The sequence below is a fragment of the Phalangium opilio genome, unplaced genomic scaffold (assembly GCF_054372755.1).
Source record: "Phalangium opilio isolate 3A_F unplaced genomic scaffold, DU_Popi_V2 ptg000090l_1, whole genome shotgun sequence".
Lineage (NCBI taxonomy): Eukaryota > Metazoa > Arthropoda > Arachnida > Opiliones > Phalangiidae > Phalangium > Phalangium opilio.
Genome location: NW_028324195.1, coordinates 2,182,449 through 2,196,652, shown reverse-complemented (window position 1 = coordinate 2,196,652; position 14,204 = coordinate 2,182,449). Strand labels below are relative to the sequence as shown.

General features: G+C 44.6%; 28 non-coding genes across 28 annotated transcripts; all 28 read right to left on the bottom strand.

The window, feature by feature from the left end:
* Positions 1-40: 40 nt before the first annotated feature.
* Positions 41-162, bottom strand: TRNAL-UAA (transfer RNA leucine (anticodon UAA)). Its single transcript has 2 exons — positions 125-162; positions 41-86 (listed from the first exon to the last, which is right to left on the bottom strand). It is a non-coding gene; the product is annotated as a tRNA-Leu (tRNA).
* Positions 163-229: 67 nt separating this feature from the next.
* TRNAL-CAA (transfer RNA leucine (anticodon CAA)) lies at positions 230-351 on the bottom strand. Its single transcript has 2 exons — positions 314-351; positions 230-275 (listed from the first exon to the last, which is right to left on the bottom strand). It is a non-coding gene; the product is annotated as a tRNA-Leu (tRNA).
* A 1,201-nt stretch (positions 352-1,552) lies between these two features.
* TRNAL-CAA (transfer RNA leucine (anticodon CAA)) lies at positions 1,553-1,674 on the bottom strand. Its single transcript has 2 exons — positions 1,637-1,674; positions 1,553-1,598 (listed from the first exon to the last, which is right to left on the bottom strand). It is a non-coding gene; the product is annotated as a tRNA-Leu (tRNA).
* Positions 1,675-1,741: 67 nt separating this feature from the next.
* On the bottom strand, positions 1,742-1,863 carry TRNAL-CAA (transfer RNA leucine (anticodon CAA)). The gene is made up of 2 exons: positions 1,826-1,863; positions 1,742-1,787 (listed from the first exon to the last, which is right to left on the bottom strand). It is a non-coding gene; the product is annotated as a tRNA-Leu (tRNA).
* Positions 1,864-2,308: 445 nt separating this feature from the next.
* TRNAF-AAA (transfer RNA phenylalanine (anticodon AAA)) lies at positions 2,309-2,430 on the bottom strand. The gene is made up of 2 exons: positions 2,393-2,430; positions 2,309-2,354 (listed from the first exon to the last, which is right to left on the bottom strand). It is a non-coding gene; the product is annotated as a tRNA-Phe (tRNA).
* A 445-nt stretch (positions 2,431-2,875) lies between these two features.
* On the bottom strand, positions 2,876-2,997 carry TRNAL-CAA (transfer RNA leucine (anticodon CAA)). The gene is made up of 2 exons: positions 2,960-2,997; positions 2,876-2,921 (listed from the first exon to the last, which is right to left on the bottom strand). It is a non-coding gene; the product is annotated as a tRNA-Leu (tRNA).
* Positions 2,998-3,442: 445 nt separating this feature from the next.
* On the bottom strand, positions 3,443-3,564 carry TRNAL-CAA (transfer RNA leucine (anticodon CAA)). Its single transcript has 2 exons — positions 3,527-3,564; positions 3,443-3,488 (listed from the first exon to the last, which is right to left on the bottom strand). It is a non-coding gene; the product is annotated as a tRNA-Leu (tRNA).
* Positions 3,565-3,820: 256 nt separating this feature from the next.
* TRNAL-CAA (transfer RNA leucine (anticodon CAA)) lies at positions 3,821-3,942 on the bottom strand. The gene is made up of 2 exons: positions 3,905-3,942; positions 3,821-3,866 (listed from the first exon to the last, which is right to left on the bottom strand). It is a non-coding gene; the product is annotated as a tRNA-Leu (tRNA).
* A 445-nt stretch (positions 3,943-4,387) lies between these two features.
* Positions 4,388-4,509, bottom strand: TRNAL-CAA (transfer RNA leucine (anticodon CAA)). Its single transcript has 2 exons — positions 4,472-4,509; positions 4,388-4,433 (listed from the first exon to the last, which is right to left on the bottom strand). It is a non-coding gene; the product is annotated as a tRNA-Leu (tRNA).
* Positions 4,510-4,954: 445 nt separating this feature from the next.
* On the bottom strand, positions 4,955-5,076 carry TRNAL-CAA (transfer RNA leucine (anticodon CAA)). Its single transcript has 2 exons — positions 5,039-5,076; positions 4,955-5,000 (listed from the first exon to the last, which is right to left on the bottom strand). It is a non-coding gene; the product is annotated as a tRNA-Leu (tRNA).
* A 445-nt stretch (positions 5,077-5,521) lies between these two features.
* On the bottom strand, positions 5,522-5,643 carry TRNAL-CAA (transfer RNA leucine (anticodon CAA)). Its single transcript has 2 exons — positions 5,606-5,643; positions 5,522-5,567 (listed from the first exon to the last, which is right to left on the bottom strand). It is a non-coding gene; the product is annotated as a tRNA-Leu (tRNA).
* A 445-nt stretch (positions 5,644-6,088) lies between these two features.
* TRNAL-CAA (transfer RNA leucine (anticodon CAA)) lies at positions 6,089-6,210 on the bottom strand. Its single transcript has 2 exons — positions 6,173-6,210; positions 6,089-6,134 (listed from the first exon to the last, which is right to left on the bottom strand). It is a non-coding gene; the product is annotated as a tRNA-Leu (tRNA).
* Positions 6,211-6,466: 256 nt separating this feature from the next.
* On the bottom strand, positions 6,467-6,588 carry TRNAL-CAA (transfer RNA leucine (anticodon CAA)). The gene is made up of 2 exons: positions 6,551-6,588; positions 6,467-6,512 (listed from the first exon to the last, which is right to left on the bottom strand). It is a non-coding gene; the product is annotated as a tRNA-Leu (tRNA).
* A 1,012-nt stretch (positions 6,589-7,600) lies between these two features.
* Positions 7,601-7,722, bottom strand: TRNAL-CAA (transfer RNA leucine (anticodon CAA)). Its single transcript has 2 exons — positions 7,685-7,722; positions 7,601-7,646 (listed from the first exon to the last, which is right to left on the bottom strand). It is a non-coding gene; the product is annotated as a tRNA-Leu (tRNA).
* Positions 7,723-7,789: 67 nt separating this feature from the next.
* TRNAL-CAA (transfer RNA leucine (anticodon CAA)) lies at positions 7,790-7,911 on the bottom strand. The gene is made up of 2 exons: positions 7,874-7,911; positions 7,790-7,835 (listed from the first exon to the last, which is right to left on the bottom strand). It is a non-coding gene; the product is annotated as a tRNA-Leu (tRNA).
* Positions 7,912-7,978: 67 nt separating this feature from the next.
* Positions 7,979-8,100, bottom strand: TRNAL-CAA (transfer RNA leucine (anticodon CAA)). The gene is made up of 2 exons: positions 8,063-8,100; positions 7,979-8,024 (listed from the first exon to the last, which is right to left on the bottom strand). It is a non-coding gene; the product is annotated as a tRNA-Leu (tRNA).
* Positions 8,101-8,734: 634 nt separating this feature from the next.
* Positions 8,735-8,856, bottom strand: TRNAL-CAA (transfer RNA leucine (anticodon CAA)). Its single transcript has 2 exons — positions 8,819-8,856; positions 8,735-8,780 (listed from the first exon to the last, which is right to left on the bottom strand). It is a non-coding gene; the product is annotated as a tRNA-Leu (tRNA).
* A 67-nt stretch (positions 8,857-8,923) lies between these two features.
* On the bottom strand, positions 8,924-9,045 carry TRNAL-CAA (transfer RNA leucine (anticodon CAA)). Its single transcript has 2 exons — positions 9,008-9,045; positions 8,924-8,969 (listed from the first exon to the last, which is right to left on the bottom strand). It is a non-coding gene; the product is annotated as a tRNA-Leu (tRNA).
* Positions 9,046-9,112: 67 nt separating this feature from the next.
* On the bottom strand, positions 9,113-9,234 carry TRNAL-CAA (transfer RNA leucine (anticodon CAA)). Its single transcript has 2 exons — positions 9,197-9,234; positions 9,113-9,158 (listed from the first exon to the last, which is right to left on the bottom strand). It is a non-coding gene; the product is annotated as a tRNA-Leu (tRNA).
* A 634-nt stretch (positions 9,235-9,868) lies between these two features.
* Positions 9,869-9,990, bottom strand: TRNAL-CAA (transfer RNA leucine (anticodon CAA)). The gene is made up of 2 exons: positions 9,953-9,990; positions 9,869-9,914 (listed from the first exon to the last, which is right to left on the bottom strand). It is a non-coding gene; the product is annotated as a tRNA-Leu (tRNA).
* Positions 9,991-10,057: 67 nt separating this feature from the next.
* On the bottom strand, positions 10,058-10,179 carry TRNAL-CAA (transfer RNA leucine (anticodon CAA)). The gene is made up of 2 exons: positions 10,142-10,179; positions 10,058-10,103 (listed from the first exon to the last, which is right to left on the bottom strand). It is a non-coding gene; the product is annotated as a tRNA-Leu (tRNA).
* Positions 10,180-10,246: 67 nt separating this feature from the next.
* Positions 10,247-10,368, bottom strand: TRNAL-CAA (transfer RNA leucine (anticodon CAA)). Its single transcript has 2 exons — positions 10,331-10,368; positions 10,247-10,292 (listed from the first exon to the last, which is right to left on the bottom strand). It is a non-coding gene; the product is annotated as a tRNA-Leu (tRNA).
* A 67-nt stretch (positions 10,369-10,435) lies between these two features.
* TRNAL-CAA (transfer RNA leucine (anticodon CAA)) lies at positions 10,436-10,557 on the bottom strand. The gene is made up of 2 exons: positions 10,520-10,557; positions 10,436-10,481 (listed from the first exon to the last, which is right to left on the bottom strand). It is a non-coding gene; the product is annotated as a tRNA-Leu (tRNA).
* Positions 10,558-10,624: 67 nt separating this feature from the next.
* On the bottom strand, positions 10,625-10,746 carry TRNAL-CAA (transfer RNA leucine (anticodon CAA)). Its single transcript has 2 exons — positions 10,709-10,746; positions 10,625-10,670 (listed from the first exon to the last, which is right to left on the bottom strand). It is a non-coding gene; the product is annotated as a tRNA-Leu (tRNA).
* A 67-nt stretch (positions 10,747-10,813) lies between these two features.
* On the bottom strand, positions 10,814-10,935 carry TRNAL-CAA (transfer RNA leucine (anticodon CAA)). Its single transcript has 2 exons — positions 10,898-10,935; positions 10,814-10,859 (listed from the first exon to the last, which is right to left on the bottom strand). It is a non-coding gene; the product is annotated as a tRNA-Leu (tRNA).
* Positions 10,936-12,136: 1,201 nt separating this feature from the next.
* Positions 12,137-12,258, bottom strand: TRNAL-CAA (transfer RNA leucine (anticodon CAA)). The gene is made up of 2 exons: positions 12,221-12,258; positions 12,137-12,182 (listed from the first exon to the last, which is right to left on the bottom strand). It is a non-coding gene; the product is annotated as a tRNA-Leu (tRNA).
* Positions 12,259-12,325: 67 nt separating this feature from the next.
* On the bottom strand, positions 12,326-12,447 carry TRNAL-CAA (transfer RNA leucine (anticodon CAA)). The gene is made up of 2 exons: positions 12,410-12,447; positions 12,326-12,371 (listed from the first exon to the last, which is right to left on the bottom strand). It is a non-coding gene; the product is annotated as a tRNA-Leu (tRNA).
* A 1,579-nt stretch (positions 12,448-14,026) lies between these two features.
* On the bottom strand, positions 14,027-14,148 carry TRNAL-CAA (transfer RNA leucine (anticodon CAA)). Its single transcript has 2 exons — positions 14,111-14,148; positions 14,027-14,072 (listed from the first exon to the last, which is right to left on the bottom strand). It is a non-coding gene; the product is annotated as a tRNA-Leu (tRNA).
* Positions 14,149-14,204: the final 56 nt, after the last annotated feature.

Sequence of the window (14,204 nt, the reverse complement as noted above, 5' to 3'; positions counted from 1 at the left end):
TAAATTACATCTCTTCCAGTTAATTACATAAAACATATCGTGTCAGAAGTGGGATTCGAACCCACGCCCTCATACGAGGACCAGAATACACATATTCACGTTGTGAACGAAGGAAACTGAGCCCCTTAAGTCTGGCGCCTTAGACCGCTCGGCCATCCTGACATGGATTCTTTCAATTGGGACGTTTTATAAATTACATCTATTCTATTTAATTTCATAAAACATATCGTGTCAGAAGTGGGATTCGAACCCACGCCCTCATACGAGGACCAGAATACACAGATTCACGTTGTGAACGAAGGAAACTGAGCCCCTTGAGTCTGGCGCCTTAGACCGCTCGGCCACCCTGACTTGCATTCATTCAATTGGGACGTTTTATAAATTACATCTCTTCCAGTTAATTTCATAAAACATATCGTGTCAGAAGTGGGATTCGAACCCACGCCCTCATACGAGGACCAGAATACACAGATTCACGTTGTGAACGAAAGAAACTACGCCCCTTGAGTCTTGCGCCTTAGACCGATCCGCCATCCTGACGTGGTCACTCTTAATTTGGGCGTTTTATAAATTACATCTCTTCCAGTTAATTTCATAAAACATATCGTGTCAGAAGTGGGATTCGAACCCACGCCCTCATACGAGGAGTAGAATCCACAGATTCACGTTGTGAACGAAAGAAACTAAGCCCCTTTAGTCTGGCGTCTTAGACCGCTCCGCCATCCTGACGTGGTCTCTTCTAATTTAGACGTTTTATAAATTACATCTCTTCCAGTTAATTTCATAAACCACTTCGTGTCAGAAGTGGGATTCGAACCCACGCCCTCATACGAGGACCAGAATACACAGATTCACGTTGTGAACGAAACAAACTAAGCCCCTTGAGTCTGGCGCCTTAGACCGCTCCGCCATCCTGACATGGATTCTTTCAATTGGGACGTTTTATAAATTGCATCTATTCTATTTAATTTCATAAAACATATCGTGTCAGAAGTGGGATTCGAACCCACGCCCTCATACGAGGACCAGAATACACAGATTCACGTTGTGAACGAAGGAAACTGAGACCCTTGAGTCTGGCGCCTTACACCGCACGGCCACCCTGACTTGGATACATTCAATTGGGACGTTTTATAAATTACATCTCTTCCAGTTAATTTCATAAAACATATCGTGTCAGAAGTGGGATTCGAACCCACGCCCTCATAAGAGGAGTAGAATCCACAGATTCACGTTGTGAACGAAGGAAACTGAGCCCCTTGAGTCTGGCGTCTTAGACCGCTCCGCCATCCTGACGTGGTCTCTTCTAATTTGGACGTTTTATAAATTACATCTCTTCCAGTTAATTTCATAAACCACTTCGTGTCAGAAGTGAAATTCGAACCCACGCCCTCATACGAGGACCAGAATACACAGATTCAAGTTGTGAACGAAACAAACTAAGCCCCTTGAGTCTGGCGCCTTAGACCGCTCGGCCACCCTGACTTGCATTCATTCAATTGGGACGTTTTATAAATTACATCTCTTCCAGTTAATTTCATAAAACATATCGCGTCAGAAGTGGGATTCGAACCCACGCCCTCATACGAGGACCAGAATACACATATTCACGTTGTGAACGAAGGAAACTGAGCCCCTTGAGTCTGGCGCCTTACACCGCTCGGCCATCCTGACATGGATTCTTTCAATTGGGACGTTTTATAAATTACATCTATTCTATTTAATTTCATAAAACATATTGTGTCAGAAGTGGGATTCGAACCCACGCCCTCATACGAGGACCAGAATACACAGATTCACGTTGTGAACGAAGGAAACTGAGCCCCTTGAGTCTGGCGCCTTAGACCGCTCGGCCACCCTGACTTGAATTCATTCAATTGGGACGTTTTATAAATTACATCTCTTCCAGTTAATTTCATAAAACATATCGTGTCAGAAGTGGGATTCGAACCAACGCCCTCATACGAGGACCAGAATACACAGATTCACGTTGTGAACGAAAGAAACTCCGCCCCTTGAGTCTTGCGCCTTAGACCGATCCGCCATCCTGACGTGGTCACTCTTAATTTGGACGTTTTATAAATTACATCTCTTCCAGTTAATTTCATAAAACATATCGTGTCAGAAGTGGGATTCGAACCCTACCCCTCATACGAGGAGTAGAATCCACAGATTCACGTTGTGAACGAAAGAAACTAAGCCCCTTTAGTCTGGCGTCTTAGACCGCTCCGCTATCCTAACATGGATTCTTTCAATTGGGACGTTTAATAAATTACATCTATTCTATTTAATTTCATAAAACATATCGTGTCAGAAGTGGGATTCGAACCCACGCCCTCATACGAGGACCTGAATACACAGATTCACGTTGTGAACGAAGGAAACTGAGACCCTTTAGCCTGGCGCCTTACACCGCTCGGCCACCCTGACTTGGATACATTCAATTGGGACGTTTAATAAATTACATCTCTTCCAGTTTATTTCATAAAACATATCGTGTCAGAAGTGGGATTCGAACCCACGCCCTCATACGAGGACCAGAATACACAGATTCACGTTGTGAACGAAGGAAACTGAGCCCCTTGAGTCTGGCGCCTTAGACCGCTCCGCCATCTTGACGTGGTCACTTCTAATTTGGACGTTTTATAAATTACATCTCTTCCAGTTAATTTCATAAACCACTTCGTGTCAGAAGTGGGATTCGAACCCACGCCCTCATACGAGGACCAGAATACACAGATTCACGTTGTGAACGAAAGAAACTACGCCCCTTGACTCTTGCGCCTTAGACCGTTCCGCCATCTTGACGTGGTCACTTCTAATTTGGACGTTTTATAAATTACATCTATTCTATTTAATTTCATAAAACATATCGTGTCAGAAGTGGGATTCGAACCCACGCCCTCATACGAGGACCAGAATACACAGATTCACGATGTGAACGAAGGAAACTGAGCCCCTTGAGTCTGGCGCCTTAGACCGCTCGGCCACCCTGACTTGGATTCATTCAATTGGGACGTTTTATAAATTACATCTCTTCCAGTTAATTTCATAAAACATATCGTGTCAGAAGTGGGATTTGAACCAACGCCCACATAATAGGACCAGAATACACAGATTCACGTTGTGAACGAAAGAAACTACGCCCCTTGAATCTTGCGCCTTGACCGCTCCGCCATCCTGACGTGGTCACCTCTAATTTGGACGTTTTATAAATTACATCTCTTCCAGTTAATTTCATAAAACATATCGTGTCAGAAGTGGGATTCGAACCCACGCCCTCATACGAGGACCAGAATACACAGATTCACGTTGTGAACGAAAGAAACTACGACCCCTTGAGTCTTGCGTGTTAGACCGCTCCGCCATCCTGACGTGGTCACTTCTAATTTGGAAGTTTTATAAATTACATCTCTTCCAGTTAATTTCATAAAACATATCGTGTCAGAAGTGGGATTCGAACCCACGCCCTCATACGAGGACCAGAATACACAGATTCACGTTGTGAACGAAGGAAACTGAGCCCCTTGAGTCTGGCGCCTTAGACCGCTCGGCCACCCTGACTTGCATTCATTCAATTGGGACGTTTTATAAATTACATCTCTTCCAGTTAATTTCATAAAACATATCGTGTCAGAAGTGGGATTCGAACCCACGCCCTCATACGAGGACCAGAATACACAGATTCACGTTGTGAACGAAACAAACTAAGCCCCTTGAGTATGGCGCCTTAGACCGCTCCGCCATCCTGACATGGATTCCTTCAATTGGGACGTTTTATAAATTACATCTATTCTATTTAATTTCATAAAACATATCGTGTCAGAAGTGGGATTCGAACCCACGCCCTCATACGAGGACCAGAATACACAGATTCACGTTGTGAACGAAGGAAACTGAGACCCTTGAGTCTGGCGCCTTAGACCGCTCGGCCACCCTGACTTGCATTCATTCAATTGGGACGTTTTATAAATTACATCTCTTCCAGTTAATTTCATAAAACATATCGTGTACGAAGTGGGATTCGAACCCACGCCCTCATACGAGGAGTAGAATCCACAGATTCACGTTGTGAACGAAGGAAACTGAGCCCCTTGAGTCTGGCGTCTTAGACCGCTCCGCCATCCTGACGTGGTCTCTTCTAATTTGGACGTTTTATAAATTACATCTCTTCCAGTTAATTTCATAAACCACTTCGTGTCAGAAGTGGGATTCGAACCCACGCCCTCATACGAGGACCAGAATACACAGATTCACGTTGTGAACGAAACAAACTAAGCCCCTTGAGTCTGGCGCCTTAGACCGCTCCGCCATCCTGACATGGATTCTTTCAATTGGGACGTTTTATAAATTACATCTATTCTATTTAATTTCATAAAACATATCGTGTCAGAAGTGGGAATCGAACCCACGCCCTCATACGAGGACCAGATTACACAGATTCACGTTGTGAACGAAGGAAACTGAGCCCCTTGAGTCTGGCGCCTTAGACCGCTCGGCCACCCTGACTTGCATTCATTCAATTGGGACGTTTTATAAATTACATCTCTTCCAGTTAATTACATAAAACATATCGTGTCAGAAGTGGGATTCGAACCCACGCCCTCATACGAGGACCAGAATACACATATTCACGTTGTGAACGAAGGAAACTGAGCCCCTTAAGTCTGGCGCCTTAGACCGTTCGGCCATCCTGACATGGATTCTTTCAATTGGGACGTTTTATAAATTACATCTCTTCCAGTTAATTTCATAAACCACTTCGTGTCAGAAGTGGGATTCGAACCCACGCCCTCATACGAGGACCAGAATACACAGATTCACGTTGTGAACGAAAGAAACTACGCCCCTTGACTCTTGCGCCTTAGACCGTTCCGCCATCCTGACGTGGTCACCTCTAATTTGGACGTTTTATAAATTACATCTATTCTATTTAATTTCATAAAACATATCGTGTCAGAAGTGGGATTCGAACCCACGCCCTCATACGAGGACCAGAATACACAGATTCACGATGTGAACGAAGGAAACTGAGCCCCTTGAGTCTGGCGCCTTAGACCGCTCGGCCACCCTGACTTGGATTCATTCCATTGGGACGTTTTATAAATTACATCATTTCCAGTTAATTTCATAAAACATATCGTGTCAGAAGTGGGATTTGAACCAACGCCCACATAATAGGACCAGAATACACAGATTCACGTTGTGAACGAAAGAAACTACGCCCCTTGAGTCTTGCGCCTTGACCGCTCCGCCATCCTGACGTGGTCACCTCTAATTTGGACGTTTTATAAATTACATCTCTTCCAGTTAATTTCATAAAACATATCGTGTCAGAAGTGGGATTCGAACCCACGCCCTCATACGAGGACCAGAATACACAGATTCACGTTGTGAACGAAAGAAACTACGACCCCTTGAGTCTTGCGTGTTAGACCGCTCCGCCATCCTGACGTGGTCACTTCTAATTTGGAAGTTTTATAAATTACATCTCTTCCAGTTAATTTCATAAAACATATCGTGTCAGAAGTGGGATTCGAACCCACGCCCTCATACGAGGACCAGAATACACAGATTCACGATGTGAACGAAGGAAACTGAGCCCCTTGAGTCTGGCGCCTTAGACCGCTCGGCCACCCTGACTTGGATTCATTCAATTGGGACGTTTTATAAATTACATCATTTCCAGTTAATTTCATAAAACATATCGTGTCAGAAGTGGGATTTGAACCAACGCCCACATAATAGGACCAGAATACACAGATTCACGTTGTGAACGAAAGAAACTACGCCCCTTGAGTCTTGCGCCTTGACCGCTCCGCCATCCTGACGTGGTCACCTCTAATTTGGACGTTTTATAAATTACATCTCTTCCAGTTAATTTCATAAAACATATCGTGTCAGAAGTGGGATTCGAACCCACGCCCTCATACGAGTACCAGAATACACAGATTCACGTTGTGAACGAAAGAAACTACGACCCCTTGAGTCTTGCGTGTTAGACCGCTCCGCCATCCTGACGTGGTCACTTCTAATTTGGAAGTTTTATAAATTACATCTCTTCCAGTTAATTTCATAAAACATATCGTGTCAGAAGTGGGATTCGAACCCACGCCCTCATACGAGGACCAGAATACACAGATTCACGTTGTGAACGAAGGAAACTGAGCCCCTTGAGTCTGGCGCCTTAGACCGCTCGGCCACCCTGACTTGCATTCATTCAATTGGGACGTTTTATAAATTACATCTCTTCCAGTTAATTTCATAAAACATATCGTCTCAGAAGTGGGATTCGAACCCACGCCCTCATACGAGGACCAGAATACACAGATTCACGTTGTGAACGAAACAAACTAAGCCCCTTGAGTATGGCGCCTTAGACCGCTCCGCCATCCTGACATGGATTCCTTCAATTGGGACGTTTTATAAATTACATCTATTCTATTTAATTTCATAAAACATATCGTGTCAGAAGTGGGATTCGAACCCACGCCCTCATACGAGGACCAGAATACACAGATTCACGTTGTGAACGAAGGAAACTGAGACCCTTGAGTCTGGCGCCTTAGACCGCTCGGCCACCCTGACTTGCATTCATTCAATTGGGACGTTTTATAAATTACATCTCTTCCAGTTAATTTCATAAAACATATCGTGTCCGAAGTGGGATTCGAACCCACGCCCTCATACGAGGAGTAGAATCCACAGATTCACGTTGTGAACGAAGGAAACTGAGCCCCTTTAGTCTGGCGTCTTAGACCGCTCCGCCATCCTGACGTGGTCTCTTCTAATTTGGACGTTTTATAAATTACATCTCTTCCAGTTAATTTCATAAACCACTTCGTGTCAGAAGTGGGATTCGAACCCACGCCCTCATACGAGGACCAGAATACACAGATTCACGTTGTGAACGAAACAAACTAAGCCCCTTGAGTCTGGCGCCTTAGACCGCTCCGCCATCCTGACATGGATTCTTTCAATTGGGACGTTTTATAAATTACATCTATTCTATTTAATTTCATAAAACATATCGTGTCAGAAGTGGGATTCGAACCCACGCCCTCATACGAGGACCAGAATACACAGATTCACGTTGTGAACGAAGGAAACTGAGACCCTTGAGTCTGGCGCCTTACACCGCACGGCCACCCTGACTTGGATACATTCAATTGGGACGTTTTATAAATTACATCTCTTCCAGTTAATTTCATAAAACATATCGTGTCAGAAGTGGGATTCGAACCCACGCCCTCATAAGAGGAGTAGAATCCACAGATTCACGTTGTGAACGAAGGAAACTGAGCCCCTTGAGTCTGGCGTCTTAGACCGCTCCGCCATCCTGACGTGGTCTCTTCTAATTTGGACGTTTTATAAATTACATCTCTTCCAGTTAATTTCATAAACCACTTCGTGTCAGAAGTGAAATTCGAACCCACGCCCTCATACGAGGACCAGAATACACAGATTCAAGTTGTGAACGAAACAAACTAAGCCCCTTGAGTCTGGCGCCTTAGACCGCTCCGCCATCCTGACATGGATTCTTTCAATTGGGACGTTTTATAAATTACATCTATTCTATTTAATTTCGTAAAACATATCGTGTCAGAAGTGGGATTCGAACCCACGCCCTCATACGAGGACCAGAATACACAGATTCACGTTGTGAACGAAGGAAACTGAGCCCCTTGAGTCTGGCGCCTTAGACCGCTCGGCCACCCTGACTTGCATTCATTCAATTGGGACGTTTTATAAATTACATCTCTTCCAGTTAATTTCATAAAACATATCGCGTCAGAAGTGGGATTCGAACCCACGCCCTCATACGAGGACCAGAATACACATATTCACGTTGTGAACGAAGGAAACTGAGCCCCTTGAGTCTGGCGCCTTACACCGCTCGGCCATCCTGACATGGATTCTTTCAATTGGGACGTTTTATAAATTACATCTATTCTATTTAATTTCATAAAACATATCGTGTCAGAAGTGGGATTCGAACCCACGCCCTCATACGAGGACCAGAATACACAGATTCACGTTGTGAACGAAGGAAACTGAGCCCCTTGAGTCTGGCGCCTTAGACCGCTCGGCCACCCTGACTTGGATACATTCAATTGGGACGTTTAATAAATTACATCTCTTCCAGTTAATTTCATAAAACATATCGTGTCAGAAGTGGGATTCGAACCCACGCCCTCATACGATGACCAGAATACACAGATTCACGTTGTGAACGAAGGAAACTGAGACCCTTGAGTCTGGCGCCTTACACCGCACGGCCACCCTGACTTGGATACATTCAATTGGGACGTTTTATAAATTACATCTCTTCCAGTTAATTTCATAAAACATATCGTGTCAGAAGTGGGATTCGAACCCACGCCCTCATACGAGGAGTAGAATCCACAGATTCACGTTGTGAACGAAGGAAACTGAGCCCCTTGAGTCTGGCGTCTTAGACCGCTCCGCCATCCTGACGTGGTCTATTCTAATTTGGACGTTTTATAAATTACATCTCTTCCAGTTAATTTCATAAACCACTTCGTGTCAGAAGTGAAATTCGAACCCACGCCCTCATACGAGGACCAGAATACACAGATTCAAGTTGTGAACGAAACAAACTAAGCCCCTTGAGTCTGGCGCCTTAGACCGCTCCGCCATCCTGACATGGATTCTTTCAATTGGGACGTTTTATAAATTACATCTATTCTATTTAATTTCGTAAAACATATCGTGTCAGAAGTGGGATTCGAACCCACGCCCTCATACGAGGACCAGAATACACAGATTCACGTTGTGAACGAAGGAAACTGAGCCCCTTGAGTCTGGCGCCTTAGACCGCTCGGCCACCCTGACTTGCATTCATTCAATTGGGACGTTTTATAAATTACATCTCTTCCAGTTAATTTCATAAAACATATCGCGTCAGAAGTGGGATTCGAACCCACGCCCTCATACGAGGACCAGAATACACATATTCACGTTGTGAACGAAGGAAACTGAGCCCCTTGAGTCTGGCGCCTTACACCGCTCGGCCATCCTGACATGGATTCTTTCAATTGGGACGTTTTATAAATTACATCTATTCTATTTAATTTCATAAAACATATCGTGTCAGAAGTGGGATTCGAACCCACGCCCTCATACGAGGACCAGAATACACAGATTCACGTTGTGAACGAAGGAAACTGAGCCCCTTGAGTCTGGCGCCTTAGACCGCTCGGCCACCCTGACTTGGATACATTCAATTGGGACGTTTAATAAATTACATCTCTTCCAGTTAATTTCATAAAACATATCGTGTCAGAAGTGGGATTCGAACCCACGCCCTCATACGATGACCAGAATACACAGATTCACGTTGTGAACGAAGGAAACTGAGACCCTTGAGTCTGGCGCCTTACACCGCACGGCCACCCTGACTTGGATACATTCAATTGGGACGTTTTATAAATTACATCTCTTCCAGTTAATTTCATAAAACATATCGTGTCAGAAGTGGGATTCGAACCCACGCCCTCATACGAGGAGTAGAATCCACAGATTCACGTTGTGAACGAAGGAAACTGAGCCCCTTGAGTCTGGCGTCTTAGACCGCTCCGCCATCCTGACGTGGTCTATTCTAATTTGGACGTTTTATAAATTACATCTCTTCCAGTTAATTTCATAAACCACTTCGTGTCAGAAGTGAAATTCGAACCCACGCCCTCATACGAGGACCAGAATACACAGATTCAAGTTGTGAACGAAACAAACTAAGCCCCTTGAGTCTGGCGCCTTAGACCGCTCCGCCATCCTGACATGGATTCTTTCAATTGGGACGTTTTATAAATTACATCTATTCTATTTAATTTCGTAAAACATATCGTGTCAGAAGTGGGATTCGAACCCACGCCCTCATACGAGGACCAGAATACACAGATTCACGTTGTGAACGAAGGAAACTGAGCCCCTTGAGTCTGGCGCCTTAGACCGCTCGGCCACCCTGACTTGCATTCATTCAATTGGGACGTTTTATAAATTACATCTCTTCCAGTTAATTTCATAAAACATATCGTGTCAGAAGTGGGATTCGAACCCACGCCCTCATACGAGGACCAGAATACACATATTCACGTTGTGAACGAAGGAAACCGAGCCCCTTGGGTCTGGCGCCTTAGACCGCTCGGCCATCCTGACATGGATTCTTTCAATTGGGACGTTTTATAAATTACATCTCTTCCAGTTAATTTCATAAAACATATCGTGTCAGAAGTGGGATTCGAACCCACGCCCTCATACGAGGACCAGAATACACAGATTCACGTTGTGAACGAAGGAAACTGAGCCCCTTGAGTCTGGCGCCTTAGACCGCTCGGCCACCCTGACTTGCATTCATTCAATTGGGACGTTTTATAAATTACATCTCTTCCAGTTAATTTCATAAAACATATCGTGTCAGAAGTGGGATTCGAACCCACGCCCTCATACGAGGACCAGAATACACATATTCACGTTGTGAACGAAGGAAACTGAGCCCCTTGAGTCTGGCGCCTTAGACCGCTCGGCCATCCTGACGTGGTCACTCTTAATTTGGACGTTTTATAAATTACATCTCTTCCAGTTAATTTCATAAAACATATCGTGTCAGAAGTGGGATTCGAACCCACGCCCTCATACGAGGACCAGAATACACAGATTCACGTTGTGAACGAAGGAAACTGAGCCCCTTGAGTCTGGCGCCTTAGACCGCTCGGCCACCCTGACTTGCATTTATTCAATTGGGACGTTTTATAAATTACATCTCTTCCAGTTAATTTCATAAAACATATCGTGTCAGAAGTGGGATTCGAACCCACGCCCTCATACGAGGACCAGAATACACATATTCACGTTGTGAACGAAGGAAACTGAGCCCCTTGAGTCTGGCGCCTTAGACCGCTCGGCCATCCTGACGTGGTCACTCTTAATTTGGACGTTTTATAAATTACATCTCTTCCAGTTAATTTCATAAAACATATCGTGTCAGAAGTGGGATTCGAACCCTACCCCTCATACGAGGAGTAGAATCCACAGATTCACGTTGTGAACGAAAGAAACTAAGCCCCTTTAGTCTGGCGTCTTAGACCGCTCCGCCATCCTGACATGGATTCTTTCAATTGGGACGTTTAATAAATTACATCTATTCTATTTAATTTCATAAAACATATCGTGTCAGAAGTGGGATTCGAACCCACGCCCTCATGCGAGGACCTGAATACACAGATTCACGTTGTGAACGAAGGAAACTGAGATCCTTGAGCCTGGCGCCTTACACCGCTCGGCCACCCTGACTTGGATACATTCAATTGGGACGTTTAATAAATTACATCTCTTCCAGTTAATTTCATAAAACATATCGTGTCAGAAGTGGGATTCGAACCCACACCCTCATACGAGGACCAGAATACACAGATTCACGTTGTGAACGAAGGAAACTGAGCCCCTTGAGTCTGGCGCCTTAGACCGCTCCGCCCTCTTGACGTGGTCACTTCTAATTTGGACGTTTTATAAATTACATCTCTTCCAGTTAATTTCATAAACCACTTCGTGTCAGAAGTGGGATTCGAACCCACGCCCTCATACGAGGACCAGAATACACAGATTCACGTTGTGAACGAAACAAACTAAGCCCCTTGAGTCTGGCGCCTTAGACCGCTCCGCCATCCTGACATGGATTCTTTCAATTGGGACGTTTAATAAATTACATCTATTCTATTTAATTTCATAAAACATATCGTGTCAGAAGTGGGATTCGAACCCACGCCCTCATACGAGGACCTGAATACACAGATTCACGTTTTGAACGAAGGAAACTGAGACCCTTGAGCCTGGCGCCTTAAACCGCTCGGCCACCCTGACTTGGATACATTCAATTGGGACGTTTAATAAATTACATCTCTTCCAGTTAATTTCATAAAACATATCGTGTCAGAAGTGGGATTCGAGCCCACGCCCTCATACGAGGACCAGAATACACAGATTCACGTTGTGAACGAAAGAAACTGAGCCGCTTGAGTCTGGCGCCTTAGGCCGCTCCGCCATCTTGACGTGGTCACTTCTAATTTGGACGTTTTATAAATTACATCTCTTCCAGTTAATTTCATAAAACATATCGTGTCAGAAGTGGGATTCGAACCCACGCCCTCATACGAGGACCAGAATACACAGATTCACGTTGTGAACGAAGGAAACTGAGCCCCTTGAGTCTGGCGCCTTAGACCGCTCGGCCACCCTGACTTGCATTCATTCAATTGGGACGTTTTATAAATTACATCTCTTCCAGTTAATTTCATAAAACATATCGTGTCAGAAGTGGGATTCGAACCCACGCCCTCATACGAGGACCAGAATACACATATTCACGTTGTGAACGAAGGAAACTGAGCCCCTTGAGTCTGGCGCCTTAGACCGCTCGGCCATCCTGACGTGGTCACTCTTAATTTGGACGTTTTATAAATTACATCTCTTCCAGTTAATTTCATAAAACATATCGTGTCAGAAGTGGGATTCGAACCCTACCCCTCATACGAGGAGTAGAATCCACAGATTCACGTTGTGAACGAAAGAAACTAAGCCCCTTTAGTCTGGCGTCTTAGACCGCTCCGCCATCCTGACATGGATTCTTTCAATTGGGACGTTTAATAAATTACATCTATTCTATTTAATTTCATAAAACATATCGTGTCAGAAGTGGGATTCGAACCCACGCCCTCATACGAGGACCTGAATACACAGATTCACGTTGTGAACGAAGGAAACTGAGACCCTTGAGCCTGGCGCCTTACACCGCTCGGCCACCCTGACTTGGATACATTCAATTGGGGCGTTTAATAAATTACATCTCTTCCAGTTAATTTCATAAAACATATCGTGTCAGAAGTGGGATTCGAACCCACGCCCTCATACGAGGACCAGAATACACAGATTCACGTTGTGAACGAAGGAAACTGAGCCCCTTGAGTCTGGCGCCTTAGACCGCTCCGCCCTCTTGACGTGGTCACTTCTAATTTGGACGTTTTATAAATTACATCTCTTCCAGTTAATTTCATAAACCACTTCGTGTCAGAAGTGGGATTCGAACCCACGCCCTCATACGAGGACAAGAATAAACAGATTCACGTTGTGAACGAAACAAACTAAGCCCCTTGAGTCTGGCGCCTTAGACCGCTCCGCCATCCTGACATGGATTCTTTCAATTGGGACGTTTAATAAATTACATCTATTCTATTTAATTTCATAAAACATATCGTGTCAGAAGCGGGATTCGAACCCACGCCCTCATACGAGGACCTGAATACACAGATTCACGTTGTGAACGAAGGAAACTGAGACCCTTGAGCCTGGCGCCTTAAACCGCTCGGCCACCCTGACTTGGATACATTCAATTGGGACGTTTAATAAATTACATCTCTTCCAGTTAATTTCATAAAACATATCGTGTCAGAAGTGGGATTCGAACCCACGCCCTCATACGAGGACCAGAATACACAGATTCACGTTGTGAACGAAGGAAACTGAGCCCCTTGAGTCTGGCGCCTTAGACCGCTCCGCCATCTTGACGTGGTCACTTCTAATTTGGACGTTTTATAAATTACATCTCTTCCAGTTAATTTCATAAAACATATCGTGTCAGAAGTGGGATTCGAACCCCCGCCCTCATACGAGGACCAGAATACACAGATTCACGTTGTGAACGAAGGAAACTGAGCCCCTTGAGTCTGGCGCCTTAGACCGCTCGGCCACCCTGACTTGCATTCATTCAATTGGGACGTTTTATAAATTACATCTCTTCCAGTTAATTTCATAAAACATATCGTGTCAGAAGTGTAATTCGAACCCACGCCCTCATACGAGGACCAGAATACACATATTCACGTTGTGAACGAAGGAAACTGAGCCCCTTGAGTCTGGCGCCTTAGACCGCTCGGCCATCCTGACATGGATTCTTTCAATTGGGACGTTTTATAAATTACATCTATTCTATTTAATTTCATAAAACATATCGTGTCAGAAGTGGGATTCGAACCCACGCCCTCATACGAGGACCAGAATACACAGATTCACGTTGTGAACGAAGGAAACTGAGCCCCTTGAGTCTGGCGCCTTAGACCGCTCGGCCACCCTGACTTGCATTCATTTAATTGGGACGTTTTATAAATTACATCTTTTCCAGTTAATTTCAT